The following is a 13,156-nucleotide window of genomic DNA, read 5'->3' on the forward strand; positions in this document are numbered from 1 at the left end:
CATTAATTTTACGTTCGTATATGTCAATGTGTTGTCGAAGAAGATCCCATCTTTAATTTTTGATTGCCTTTTTTCTTTCATAATTCTGAGCTTTGTTTCGAATTGATCAAATTCGACAACCATAACGTGAGGGAAATTAGATGAAGTGGTTTTTCTTAAAAATGCTGTCTTTATATTATTTGTGCTCACTATCACATTACATTTATTTAGTAATTTGACGACCTCTTCCTTGATAATTTCTCGCTTGATTGTTTCTGGCCATTTAACTCCAACAATGTCAATTTTATTCATCAGTTCTTTTTGATGCATTATGTTTATGGCTTTTGAATTTTCTATTGATCTTGTATCATTTTGCTCTATTCTCACATTTATGTCTTCTAGTTTCTTATCTGTTTGGGCCATATATCCTTTCAAGTCATTAAATTTATCATCTAATTTTCTTTCCATTTTTGCTTCCATTTCTTTAATTTCATTTGAGAGCGAATTAAATCTGTTTACCAGTTTATCGTATAAAATGTCTTGTCTTATTTGGTCCAGTTCATCTTCAGCAACTCTCTTCTGTCCATTTTGCTTGCTAGGAGTTACAATTGTTTCGATTTGATTTCTTTCTTTTATGTCCGTTCCTGGTTTAATTTTTAATTTACTTGGTGTTCTAGCTAGCCCACTTCTCGCAAAGCAGTTGATCGTTTCTGCATCTGATTCTGAATTTATTGGAGTTTCAGTCGACATTTCAATCCACACTAAATCACTTCCAACAGTTTGAAAAATTAATTTCACCAAATTCACCACACTTCAAATAACGGGTGCTGATTCCAATTTTTTTTTTTCAAATTTCAGAAATTTCACCACTTAACCTGCGATTTCACCATAGAATGTGGCGCGATGTTTTTATTTGCTGGATCTGAGCGATATCTTTCAATCTGAATTTACTTGCTTAATTTGCTGCCTATCGTTTCCAAATTTATCAGTACTTGAAGAATATCTCGAGATGTATTAAATTCTTAAATTTTGCTGACCTTCGGAATCTTCTTTATTTGTTAAGATGCGTTGCAATTAAATCCTTTGTTCTTTTTTGTCCAATCTTAATACTTTAATTTATTTCACCTCCTTCTTGTTGTCCCCCTTGCACTCGATGTTCAACATTTGTCTCTTTGGCCTCTCCAATCGCCCCCCCTGTCTGGATTAATTAAATTTTCCTCAAATAATAGCAATTTAGTTTTTCCTTTCTTTCTTTAGCCTTCACTTTCAAAAGTTCAATGAAAGAACTGAATTAAATAAAATTTTAACATATATAGCTCATCATATCCAATACAATCAATAATTTTTTTTCTCTCCAACCTTTACTGAATGAATAATTTTTTAAAAATATTTTTTTTTTTTTCATTAATGAATGGCTATAAAATGGAAAATATGATGAGATATGGATAAAAAAGGGTTGTGGATATGTCTCAGTATATGAATATATCCTATCTCTTATCGATTAATCAAAATTTATTGTTCCATGAAATATTGCTTAACCATGTGTTACAGAGAGTTCTGTTCATGTATATTTCTTGAGGACAATTTTTCACTTTGAGGAACTAGACGTGGATTTATTTGTGGAGATGGATTAATGGATATTGAAGGGGATTTTATTGTTAAAGGTTATAATTAATTAAGGTATTTTAGCGATTGACAAAAAGCTTCAGACTGACGAGACTCTGACCTAGAATCTCTATAATCTAAAACTGTAGTTTCTAGCTTGAAGCCTGAGCCACTTTGGTCAGGGACCAAATTTTCAGCTTTTTTCGTGTGATTCCCGAAATACTTACTTAATTACATCGCTGCCCGTGCATATCATCTGTAATCCATGGCTTCTCTTAGTCGGCCTCTAAAACTAGCTTTATCGTTGCTCTTTGCTGCTCTTTGTCAATTATGAATTCCAATTTCTAACTCCAATTTCTAATTCCAATCACCGAATTCCGAATGACGTGCCATAAAAATATCAACATTCTGTTGAATACCAGAAATAATACAATAAATAACACCCGTTATTACAAATTTAAATATTAAAATCTAACTAATTACACTAATTAAAATTGTAGGAAAGAAGGCACTTTTGATATTTAAATCGATTGACGAATCCGAAGAGAATATTTTATTGCACTAGTGACGCGTTTGGTTATGGCAGTGTAGTCCAAATTATTTTGAGTTAAGGGACACTTTGGTTAGAGTGCACTACACTTTAACATGCTCTAAGGAGTGTAGAACGGGGTCTGGTGTAGCAAATCCCAATGTGTCGCAACATACAGTCTGAACAACACTGGTCTTTCGTAACATATGTATGTTATCTGCGTTTATTGTTATTTAAATTGAATAAAATAATTGTTAACGTTGTCGTGACTTTTTTCGTTGATATTTGGAATAAATTATAGGTGATGAATTAAGGGAATTGCTATTGATGACGTTGGTGATGTTTGCTATGTATTGACGTCAAAATTAGCAATATAACCTACATTTGAAGAAAATTAATACAAAATTTTCTACAATACGTAAGATTTAGGGTTTGGAAGTCATCTGTAGAGCTGCTGCACGCCTCCAGGCTATTTTAGGTGCACAGACCGGTGCCTTTAATTCTTTCAACCTCTATTTAGATCATATAAGGAAGTTTTTGAGGAAATTCAGGATAAGATTATTTTTTATTACAGAATGTCAAACTGATAATCATACAGCCATAAAGCTAATCAGCTCCAAAAGTCAGCAATCATTCTTTCAAACAGAACAATCAATTTGCTAAGTATGTTAACAAAGACGTGCAACAATCAATAGAAAAATCTCTGAACTTACACAATTTCCTTATAATTCCGTGTAATCCTTACGTCATTATAGCAACCGCGTTATTCTATCATCTGAAATTCATTTACTTATTGCAATTTTATTGATGAATTTCTTTATTATCATTGACTATTTTTCTTCTAGAATACACAACTGATGACAAATGCACATTATTTAATCATATATGTGTCATTATGAGTGTCAGTAACAGTAAGTCTATGGAATTTCTTGTGGCTTATGTAATTGATATGCGATATCGTTATGAATTGGTTATGCAATTGTCATATTGTGCCTATTAATTTTGCTATATTGTGGAGCATCGATGACGAAGTTTGACTGAATTAAATTACACACTAGGAATGGACAGAGGTTCAAGTTGATTCGAATTTTTTATTGAGGACAGGCTATAACGACAACGAGAATGGGAAGGAAGATTGCAGCAATTTCCCGTCTCAGTTCCATCCTGGTCCTTTTCCATCCTGTCCCGGTACTGTCTCGGTCTCTTATTGATCCCGTACTCATCTTGGTACTGTCCCGGTCTCATCATGCTCATGTCCCGTACTCATCTTGGTACTGGCCCGGTCTCATCATGCTCATGTCTCGAGCTCATACCCGTCTTATCCTGCTCCTATTCCAGTACAGTCCCGGTTCTACTCCGGAACTGTTCCGTTCAGCATCCCCTAAATCACACAGAACCGGTAAATCGTGAATGTCTAATCCTACATCTAATCATTTAACTATAATTGATTCATTTTACATCACATAAATTGATGGATTTGACAACACAAATAAAAGAGAAAAATTTGTCATCATCCTCTATTGTAGGTGAATAAAAGGAAGTATTTTGTCGACTTGAGTCACATGTCGAATAAGTTTGGTTCATGTGAGAATTACTCAAAAGATTTGAAAAATGTTGTGTAAAATAAGGAAGGAAAAATAGAAATTTTACATTTGTGACTCTTCGAGATTTTTCTCTAAGTATGGGATTGAAACTATGTTTCTGGGAGAGGAACTGCTGGTTATTGAAGATTTTGGACATAGTTTGGAATCAGGCTGGTGTGTTTCTGGCGAGATGTCGGATTACGAACCGAATATGGCATCAAGTCAGAGTTAAGCCGATTTGTTGCTGAATTTTAGATCAATTAACCGAATTATGCTATTCAGGATCGACATAGCGACCATAATTACATGAATGAACGAAAATTCGAATCCTTCTATTCCTAGAACTCGTTCCAAGACAAATGATAATTACTAAATAACCAGGATAATGAATATCCAATATGTCAAGTCTCTGTAACTAGATAAATTTCTTTGTCATTCAATCATAAGCATCAATATCAGCAGTATTGATTTCACTTATGTAAGTCATGTATAACCTATGAATTTTATATCGTATGTAACGTATTTGTATGTTTGAAAAAAAAAGAGTCATGCACATTTCAATGTGATTGACAATTGTCAGTGTTGTTGATCGACTGTTGTAGATTATTTGTGGATGACAGTTGATTTATCGGATACTTAAAATAGAAGAAATTATTATGTAATTTAAGGCATGACATATGAACAGCCCACGATCCTGCTTACGATGTGTAGGTCTCATATAGAAAAATTTTCATTTTTAACGGTCAAAAATTTGAATTTTAAATTGTTTTCATAACCATACGAAATTGCGTATGGTTGAGTATGGTCGAGTGTACTCTGTATAAGGGTATCAGGGTCTAGTCTTAAAAATATATAAGATTCTTTAATAATGCAAATTTCCTTAATAAAATGCAAATATTTAAGTTATTTTTAAGCCTGTCAGTTATCTTAGCCTACATATATCTTGTCATATATACCAGTGATTCAATCAATCCTATCCATATTCTGCTGACGTATACTCTTCAACAATTTCAGCAACCATTAACCTCAACAACATAATTAACTCATTATGGAAGTAAATTCTAATTAAAATTTAGAATTATAATAATTATTTTAACATTAAAGACGACGGTTTGATATGTTAAACATTGATAATAGATCATAAATGCTGTTTTTGAATGGTAATTTTGATGATAATGAAGCTATTTAATATTTTGATATCAAAAGTGTGAAATTGATGGTTTCGAAATGTTTTAATTATTTTTAATTATGCTTAGCATAATCATCATTTAGCATTTAATTATTTATATTCTGAACTCCTATGAACCTTACTTTGTTGTGCTAATGAACGGCCATGAAGGCAACGATACAAAATTAAATCAACTCCGAATGGTAGAAATTGGTAAAGTCATCAAAGCTGACCCCAAATCAGCGTGACTCTGATTAAATGTCGGATTTGTTTTAGATCCAGAATCATGCTAGAGTCACATCAGAACGATGCTGGATTGTAAATCGATTAACTGACTTGTGCTCCATATTGGGGATTTATTATCATATAATTCTCAATTATTCAGATATGAGAAATCCATAGTTATGCGTTATATGCGTCTTCAGATTAATGACAGTTTGGTGAATGAGGGTGAGCCAGGCCAATGTACTCAAACCTAGCCCTCTAGTTAGACTAACAGTTTATAGTGAAACCCAATATCTTCTTTTGACGACATTACTGCCTGTAGCATACGAAGGAAAGTTGAAAGTTGCATATCCAGTGCATAAGATTCGAAAAAGAAGGGTTGTGAAAAGTCCCATGCCGAGTCTCGAACTCACGACCGCTGAGTTGGTGTGCAATAATTAAGTTCCGAAGAACGAAACCATTAAGCCACCAAGTCATTTCGACTCCCCTTGAGTATTGTTCTACTAATTTATTACTTACTAACTTACTCACTTCGGTGGCCATACAGAACAATTGAGATCCATGATCTCCAATAGTTGTCGCCTGAAACTGATTCTATCGTTGGCTCCCACTTGACAATTCCCAAAGTCAAGTGCAACACTATCTCTATCCATCAGCCTCCTACAAAGAGTTCTAAGCTCACCCACGTGCTAAAAATGCGCATTGTTCCACCCAATTACTTTTTACTTCCTTTATAAAAATCAACATTGTTGACTTCCTCCCAGTAAAAATAAATTGAAATTGTTATAAAATGGGAGATAATTACTGTTTGAGTATATTAATAAAATATATATATGTGAGTTGTATAATTATTATCACTATCAAAACATCATTTTTCATCTCAAATTGCATTTGTTGTGGCATTTTAGTCATAACATTTTTTTATAAATAGCCATCAAGTAATGTATTAGCAAATAAAGAGTAGTAATATGATATAAAATTGACAGAAATGGCGTTGTCAAGTGGTCATTTTCGATTAATTTTAATTTACACAATCGAGTCATTTAACAAGAATGTAAAGGAATTGAGGGTGACTTCATTTGTGTCACTCGGACGAATTACAAAATATCCTTAAATCATGCCTCAACCATTCCTAAATTTCACAATAATTTCAACATTTTTGCAATAGTTCCTGTTATGAATCAATAAAGTCATAACTTCTCACACGAATCATTAAAACATCCAGAAGTTTAAGCGGCAATAAAAGTTTTTTATATTTATTATGTTGTCATATCATAAAATAGCAGTTGAGCATTACTTGCTCATACATATTTGATAACAATATGTCTACAGAAATTGTCAATAGCTTGTGACATTTACTTGCGACCAGGCATTGATACTCAAAGTTATTTCATTGGATACTAAGACAAACTTGATGATATTCTGTGTCAATGCCTTGATTTGAGACAATTCACTTACATTTTGTTGAACTTCTGTGGTTATTCTTTGTAAGAGAAATTAAAAGAAAGTCTGAAGTTTGTGCAAACATCGATGATGAATCAATGGGTCGAGATCTTAATGAATGTTCCAGTGAATGGTATAGATTCTCAGAATTCTATGCCAGTTATGACTTACATCTTTTGTAGGGAAATTTCCAATGTACGTACATATGAGTTTTATAATATTGTGCGTCATTTCAAAACAAAGTGTCATACTTAAGTAATAATCCTTTCTTACTGAAATAGAAAATATTGACAAGTTTGAGAAAATTTTAACCAACTTTTCAGATGTAAGTAAATAAAAGTTTGATGTCCATTTTCATATGAAAACGAGTCGACTTCAGTCGTCCATATAAAATTCAAGCCGACTTCAAACTCTGATTCCAATTCTCATAAAATCATGTAAAAACACCGCCTTTGTGCAGTGTAGACCAAACTGTGTCCCGCGACAAACTAGTGTTCAGCCCATGTTTCGAAAAAATTTCATTGAAAATCTCAAAAATCGTTCGCCTTGTTCGAAATCTATCGTTAACAAGATGTGCCGTATTACAATAAAGTATGAACATAGCTGCCTTAGTAGCACCGACATTAATTGGTGGACTTTACGCTTAGAGATAAACTTGACATTTCATTGAATTTTAGCAAATGTCAAGTTTATCTCTAGATAAAAGTCGACCAATCGTTGCATGTTCCACTCGAGTCAATGGACAAAGGTTTTATGGTAAATGGCAAATACTATAAGAATAACTAGACTATGGACGAGCAATTTAAAAGCTTTAGTTCAATTTCTATTAAAAGCAAATTAAAAGATTATCTTTCAATCGTCATCATATTGGTGATATCGATAGCAAAAGCAAAGCTAGTGTCATGAACTAAGCTTTTAATACTCATGTTTTAAAATTCATTGGTTAGTAATAAAATCAATCAAATTGAATTGAACATTTAATAAAAAATGAAGCATTTTCATTTAAAACCTTTAGGGGAACATCCGGAAATTACGTAGTATTGCTAATTATGTACATAGTTCTAGATTCATATCCTCCGACTTTAAAGCTTTGTAACTAAATTAAAAACCTAGAATTTGTTTAAATTGCAGTCCTGCTGAAAAAATCCTGACCTTGCTGCTTCGGATTAATTTTAAGATACAGCCGAATATTGCAGGCTCGCTGCTCCTGACAGATTACAGAACCCTACAAAATTTGAATTTCACAACAAAATTTACGTACAAGTGTTACGTAATTTACAAGCATTACACAGAATTTCATGATTTTAATCCATAAAAGTGACACTGCAAAAATAGAAAAATTAATTCAAACTTTTTAAAAACGATCATCAACTCCTACTCATAAGCCTTCCAAGCCAGTCAGTCTCGTACCTAATATAAATGGCAGCAATAGTCAATTCAACTTATTCGTGTGTCAAGTTTTTCCAAATTTTTGGACTTCATTTTGTTGATTTAAGCAAGTTAAAAATAAGTTCAAGACGAGACAAGTTCTTTGCTATTTTTGGATATACTCAATACCTTACTAAGTGGATATTCTTTACAACAATATTAATTCATTACTTGTTGACATCAAATGTATTGATTTTTCGTGAAAATTACATAAAACTGTGCCTTATTTGGTGGTTCTATCCGAATGGCTTGGTGATATTAGTTATTAACTTTTGGTATCGAAAAAGTGACTGGAAATTCTGGAAAATTTTGGATCAAATTGATGAATTGATAGCAAAATTCTTAATAATTCCGATCAACATCAAAACATTCAACAGAGTCCGGAACTGGCTTTTTGCAAGCTTCTGTGGATTTTTCATAATTTTAGCAGTTCAGATAGTCGAGAACACACCAGTAAATCATCATAAATCTGACGCATACTCAACAGCTGTTAAATTTATTGTCATCAACAATCAGCTGTCATTATTGAAATTTATTATTTATGTCTACGTCCTAACGAATCGCTTACAGCTCCTGCTTACTTGCAATGAATTGTCTGAGGAAAATTTCCTCGTGTATCAAAGAATTCTCACAAGTTTATGGAAAATGTCGAGGAAAATTGAGAAAATGTTTGGATTTCAAATGATTTTGTATGGAATAAGCACAATTGTGTTTGTTATATCGTCGGGACATTTTATGTTTATTAATATTTATGCAAATAGTTTGCACTTTGAAGCATTTTTCTATGTTTTGATACCGTTCGTTACCAATTTCCTGATTACAACTATTTGTCAGAACTGTGTAAACACGGTAAACATTATTAGGCTTCAATACTTTAATTCTGAGTTGCACAAATGAAGACAAGGTTCAAGGCAAGTTCAGGGCTTTTATGCTCTTCAAATACCATCAGAGCTTGATGTCGACTTGAATTTTGCATGGAATCAAGTCGACTATTCTTTACAAAATCCGTGTTGACTTCGAGCTTTGATGAGCACTAAATGATGATCCGTTTCGTGTTAATTGAAGAGCTCTAGCGGATCATTAATTCCTAATTCTTCATTAGTGTTCCTCAGCATGAGGTCTTTTCTATTCATATTCCTAAAATCCCTTCTTCCATTTTCATTTTCAGGTTAAGAAAATTGAAAGACAACTGTCAAAGTACTCACAATTGTATCAAAGCTATACCGATTTCACAGAAAATTTGCTGATGCAGATACTTCATCAAAGAATCACTTTCGAGCCATGCAATGTATTTTTAGTGAACAAAACATTTATTGTCGATTTTGTGGCATTCTCTGTATTATATAATGCTGTTTTCTTGCAGTTTTATTTGTTGTAAATCATTTGATGATTTTGTTGTTAACGTATAAGACAGAAGAGAAATCATTTGGCGTGCCTGCCGGGAAAGAAGACAGAGTAACAAGAAAGGAAACTAGGAGAAGAAGCCAGAATAGAAGCATCTTCATCCGCTTTGTTGACGTCATATCGAGTGGACAAAAATAAAGTTAGAACTAGTCACTAACAAGACATTAACTTACTTTTGGCTACTTATAATGTACTTTTATCCATTCTACCCTACGATTCACAGTGGATCAATAGGAATTATTCATCATCACTGTTATTTAAGAGCTGGCTAACATCCTAAGTTGAGCATTAACACTAATGGCATTAAGAGGTTACTGGTTCTTTTGTTGGATTACCTACTAACTTACTGGAACCATGCTCCAACAAGCCTAGGTTATTACAAAAGGCCTTTCATCTGACTCTGTTACTGTTACTGTATTAAGTGAGCCTTCTTACAGAGTTTGTAGGACTTTTTGAAGTACATACTTCATTGAACTCTAAAAAACTGAAGCCAGGACTACATTTTGTCTTTTGGAGTTCCTGGTGCTGCCAAATCTGCTTTCCTATGAAGCGGACAATGTTTCTCCAATCTATCCTTGTTATAATTCATTTGATGTTCAAACTAATTTGTGGATGATATAATTCCATTTGTTGTATGCCAGGGCCAGAGTTGCATGCTTAGAACAAAATTGCTTAATTTCTCTTAATTGATGTTTCTTGTTCTTATTCCAAACAAAAAATCTCAATATTTATATCAACTTTTTCATTTACAATAAAAATACAACAAGTAAGCAGCATTAGAAATTCCATTTGAAACAAAAGGCACCAAAAAAATTAGTTTGCAGCCACAAAAAGGATGAATAATTCCTTTTTCTCGCCTACACAGATTTCTTCTACATAACAAGAAATTATATCCTCACTCATAAATGTTAATTTACTCTCAAGAGCATTATTAAAACTTTTTCATTTTCGTTCCTTTTTATTCTTTTGTCTATTTTCGCGGATTCAAATTACATTTTTTTGATGACATTTTATTTTTGTAAGCACATTCTATTTTAAAATTACAATCTGGATAATGTTCGAGTGATACAAAAGGAGGAAGACTACGTCACACTGGAATGGCTTCCATTTGGTGTAAATAAAAGAGCTGTGGCTGAGCATTTAAAAGCTCCGTGGTGGAGCATACTTCAATTATGTCGCTCAGGACTTCAACTATTAGTTTGAATAATCTGACAAAAAATGTGACTGAGATTTGGAAACCTGACAAGAATCACCGACGTTGAATTTATGTGAGGGTTATCGCGTGACCGTAAGGAGGACAATCTTATGTAGCTTTTAAAATGTCAATGAACTGGATGTACTTTTGAATGTTACTAATTAAAGAAATCTTGAAGAAATCCTTGTAGTCAGGTGAGAATTCCAACGTGTTTTGCAAAATTGAATGAATCATGGGAATTTGTGTCAATTTTGTAAAGCTTTTGGTGTCAAAATGTGAATTTTAATCTGGAGAATTGCAAAGTAAATGCAGGCGATACTGCAAGTGCACGTTTAAAGCATGAATGACCTAATGACTACTCAAATAAACAAAGATTCTCTATAAGTAGTTTAAGTCAAGTTAATGTCACACTAATGTCTAGTTGATGACTAGTTCTTTGTCCACTCGAGCCAGACAACATACCAAATTCAAATTGAGGACCTTTAGGCCATGTAATAATAAGTTAATCAGTAGCATTCCCCATGTGACACAAGCCACATAAGGTTTGGAATCTTATGCTTGGAAACTGCTCTTCATTCTTTGCATTCCTCGGATTTTGTGACATGTATCAGTAAATTAAAAGAGCTCGAAGTCGACTTGAATTTTGTATGGACTCGAGCCGTCTTTTCAATGCAAAATTCGAGCGTTGAATGAGAGCGACATGGGTTTTAAAAATTTACTCTAGGAATGTAGCTTTATGTGTTGTGGTCTTTTCTTTAATATCAAAATTCTAAGTCAAGTGTTGAATATACTCCGAACAGATCATGTTGAGTATGTCATTTAGGTACCATAGTAATATTACGATAGCTGTCGATAGTATCACACTTGGAATTGGTAATTGGCAAGCGGTATCCAGCGATTGAGCCAGCTTCAGATTTGGATCACACTTAATCTGCACAGCCAGCAAAGTAAGTAAGTAAGTAAGTAAACGGTCTTTTTAAGTCTGTTCATATACTTAAAGTCGACTACGAGCTGTGCTGTTGACAATTGTCATTAAAATTTTAAATTGAATGCGTCACAACTTAAAGTGATTTATGGCAAAGACTCAGAAGAAATTAACAAACTTTGTCTGAATTCCTATATACGTCATCATTCCCTTCCATTAACCATTAAAGCTTATTCTAAACAAATGTCCTAAATATTTCTATAGCAACAAATTTTCTTCAATATTTTATCAGTAAATCCTCATCATTTATCAATGTTTGTAAAGAAATTATGAAGATGAGTAATTTTCATAGAAAAAATATTCAGCATTAAGTTTTTGACACTTCTGTTTGATTAATTCAAAAGTTTGGTTGAATAAAATAAATTTTCAGTAAAAAGGTAAGAAAAATTGTTTCTTTTAAGTAGAAATTTTCATTTCCCTTTGAATTAAATTTTCCATAGAATATCCAATTTTAAACTTATAAGTGTCTAGTGATTGAATTATCTCAAGATGTGGTCGGGAAGATGAATTTATTATGCCCACAAAATTTAGCGGTTGATTAGATGTTAATTATTATTAATCAGTAAATTTTCGTCTAGCCACAAAGTAATTATTGTAAAGATGGTGTTGCTACCCTTTTTACCTCTTTTGATAAAGTTAATTGCCTATGAGATTTTCTTTTTACTGAGAGTAATGCTGCCCGAACAGCATGATTCCATAAAATCAGCTGTCGTCTGCGTCTTGTTGATTTGACGTCAACCTACCCTACAAATGGACTACTTGACATATGTATTGTCTAGTTTATAACTAGAACTAAGATTGATTAATGACAAATTTTAAGTAACGTTTCGGAGAAAATGTCATTAATTGATCGCTAGTTCTAGTAAAAGTGGTTTGCATTCCGCATTGATCTGACGAATCCTTTCTCGTTAAACTATCAATAGCCATGAAATGCATATAAACGCGCAGCTATGGACCTTAAAGTCTGAAAAGCTAATGTTTATTTTTTTAGTTCTAGTTAATAGCAAGGCATTTTGTCAAGCTGTTCACCCGGGGTAACGACTAAGTGCACTTTCCGACAACAGTGTTCTGCTCGGGATAAGAGTTTTAAAGTATGTAATTAAGGACTTGATGAGTTGAAATGAGAAATGTTTTATAATTTTAATTATGAAAGCTAATTAAATTTAATTGCAATTTTAAGTGTCTGGTTCGACAAGTATCTATGATAGAGTCTTAAGTGACACTCTTCTCTTTATTTTAAATGTCAACTTTTATTTTCTTTATTATTTTTTAAATGGAATCTCAAGAAGACAGCCTTGTTGTATGTCAAGCAAATGTCAAGTTCAAGGAACAACAAATCAAGTCACATTCAAAACGTTCTTAGAACTCGTCAAATATGTTCGATCGACAAATATTGAAATGATACCTCTACGGCGACAAGACGACAGTATATGAAGAACCAAGTGACATTAATTGGAAAATAAGGTTGTTTTTGCTAAAAAGCTGTCATTTGAACTCTGCCACATGAACAACTACTTAGAACAAGTATACTGTCAGCTCATCGCAGTAGTGTCAACATTTCAATAGGTGCCGATCGGGATATAAACCTGGTCACTCAGGATTGTGTTGCTTA

Source organism: Chironomus tepperi, unplaced genomic scaffold (assembly GCF_022539635.2).
Source record: "Chironomus tepperi strain 1889 unplaced genomic scaffold, CSIRO-AGI_Ctep_v1 contig_422, whole genome shotgun sequence".
Lineage (NCBI taxonomy): Eukaryota > Metazoa > Arthropoda > Insecta > Diptera > Chironomidae > Chironomus > Chironomus tepperi.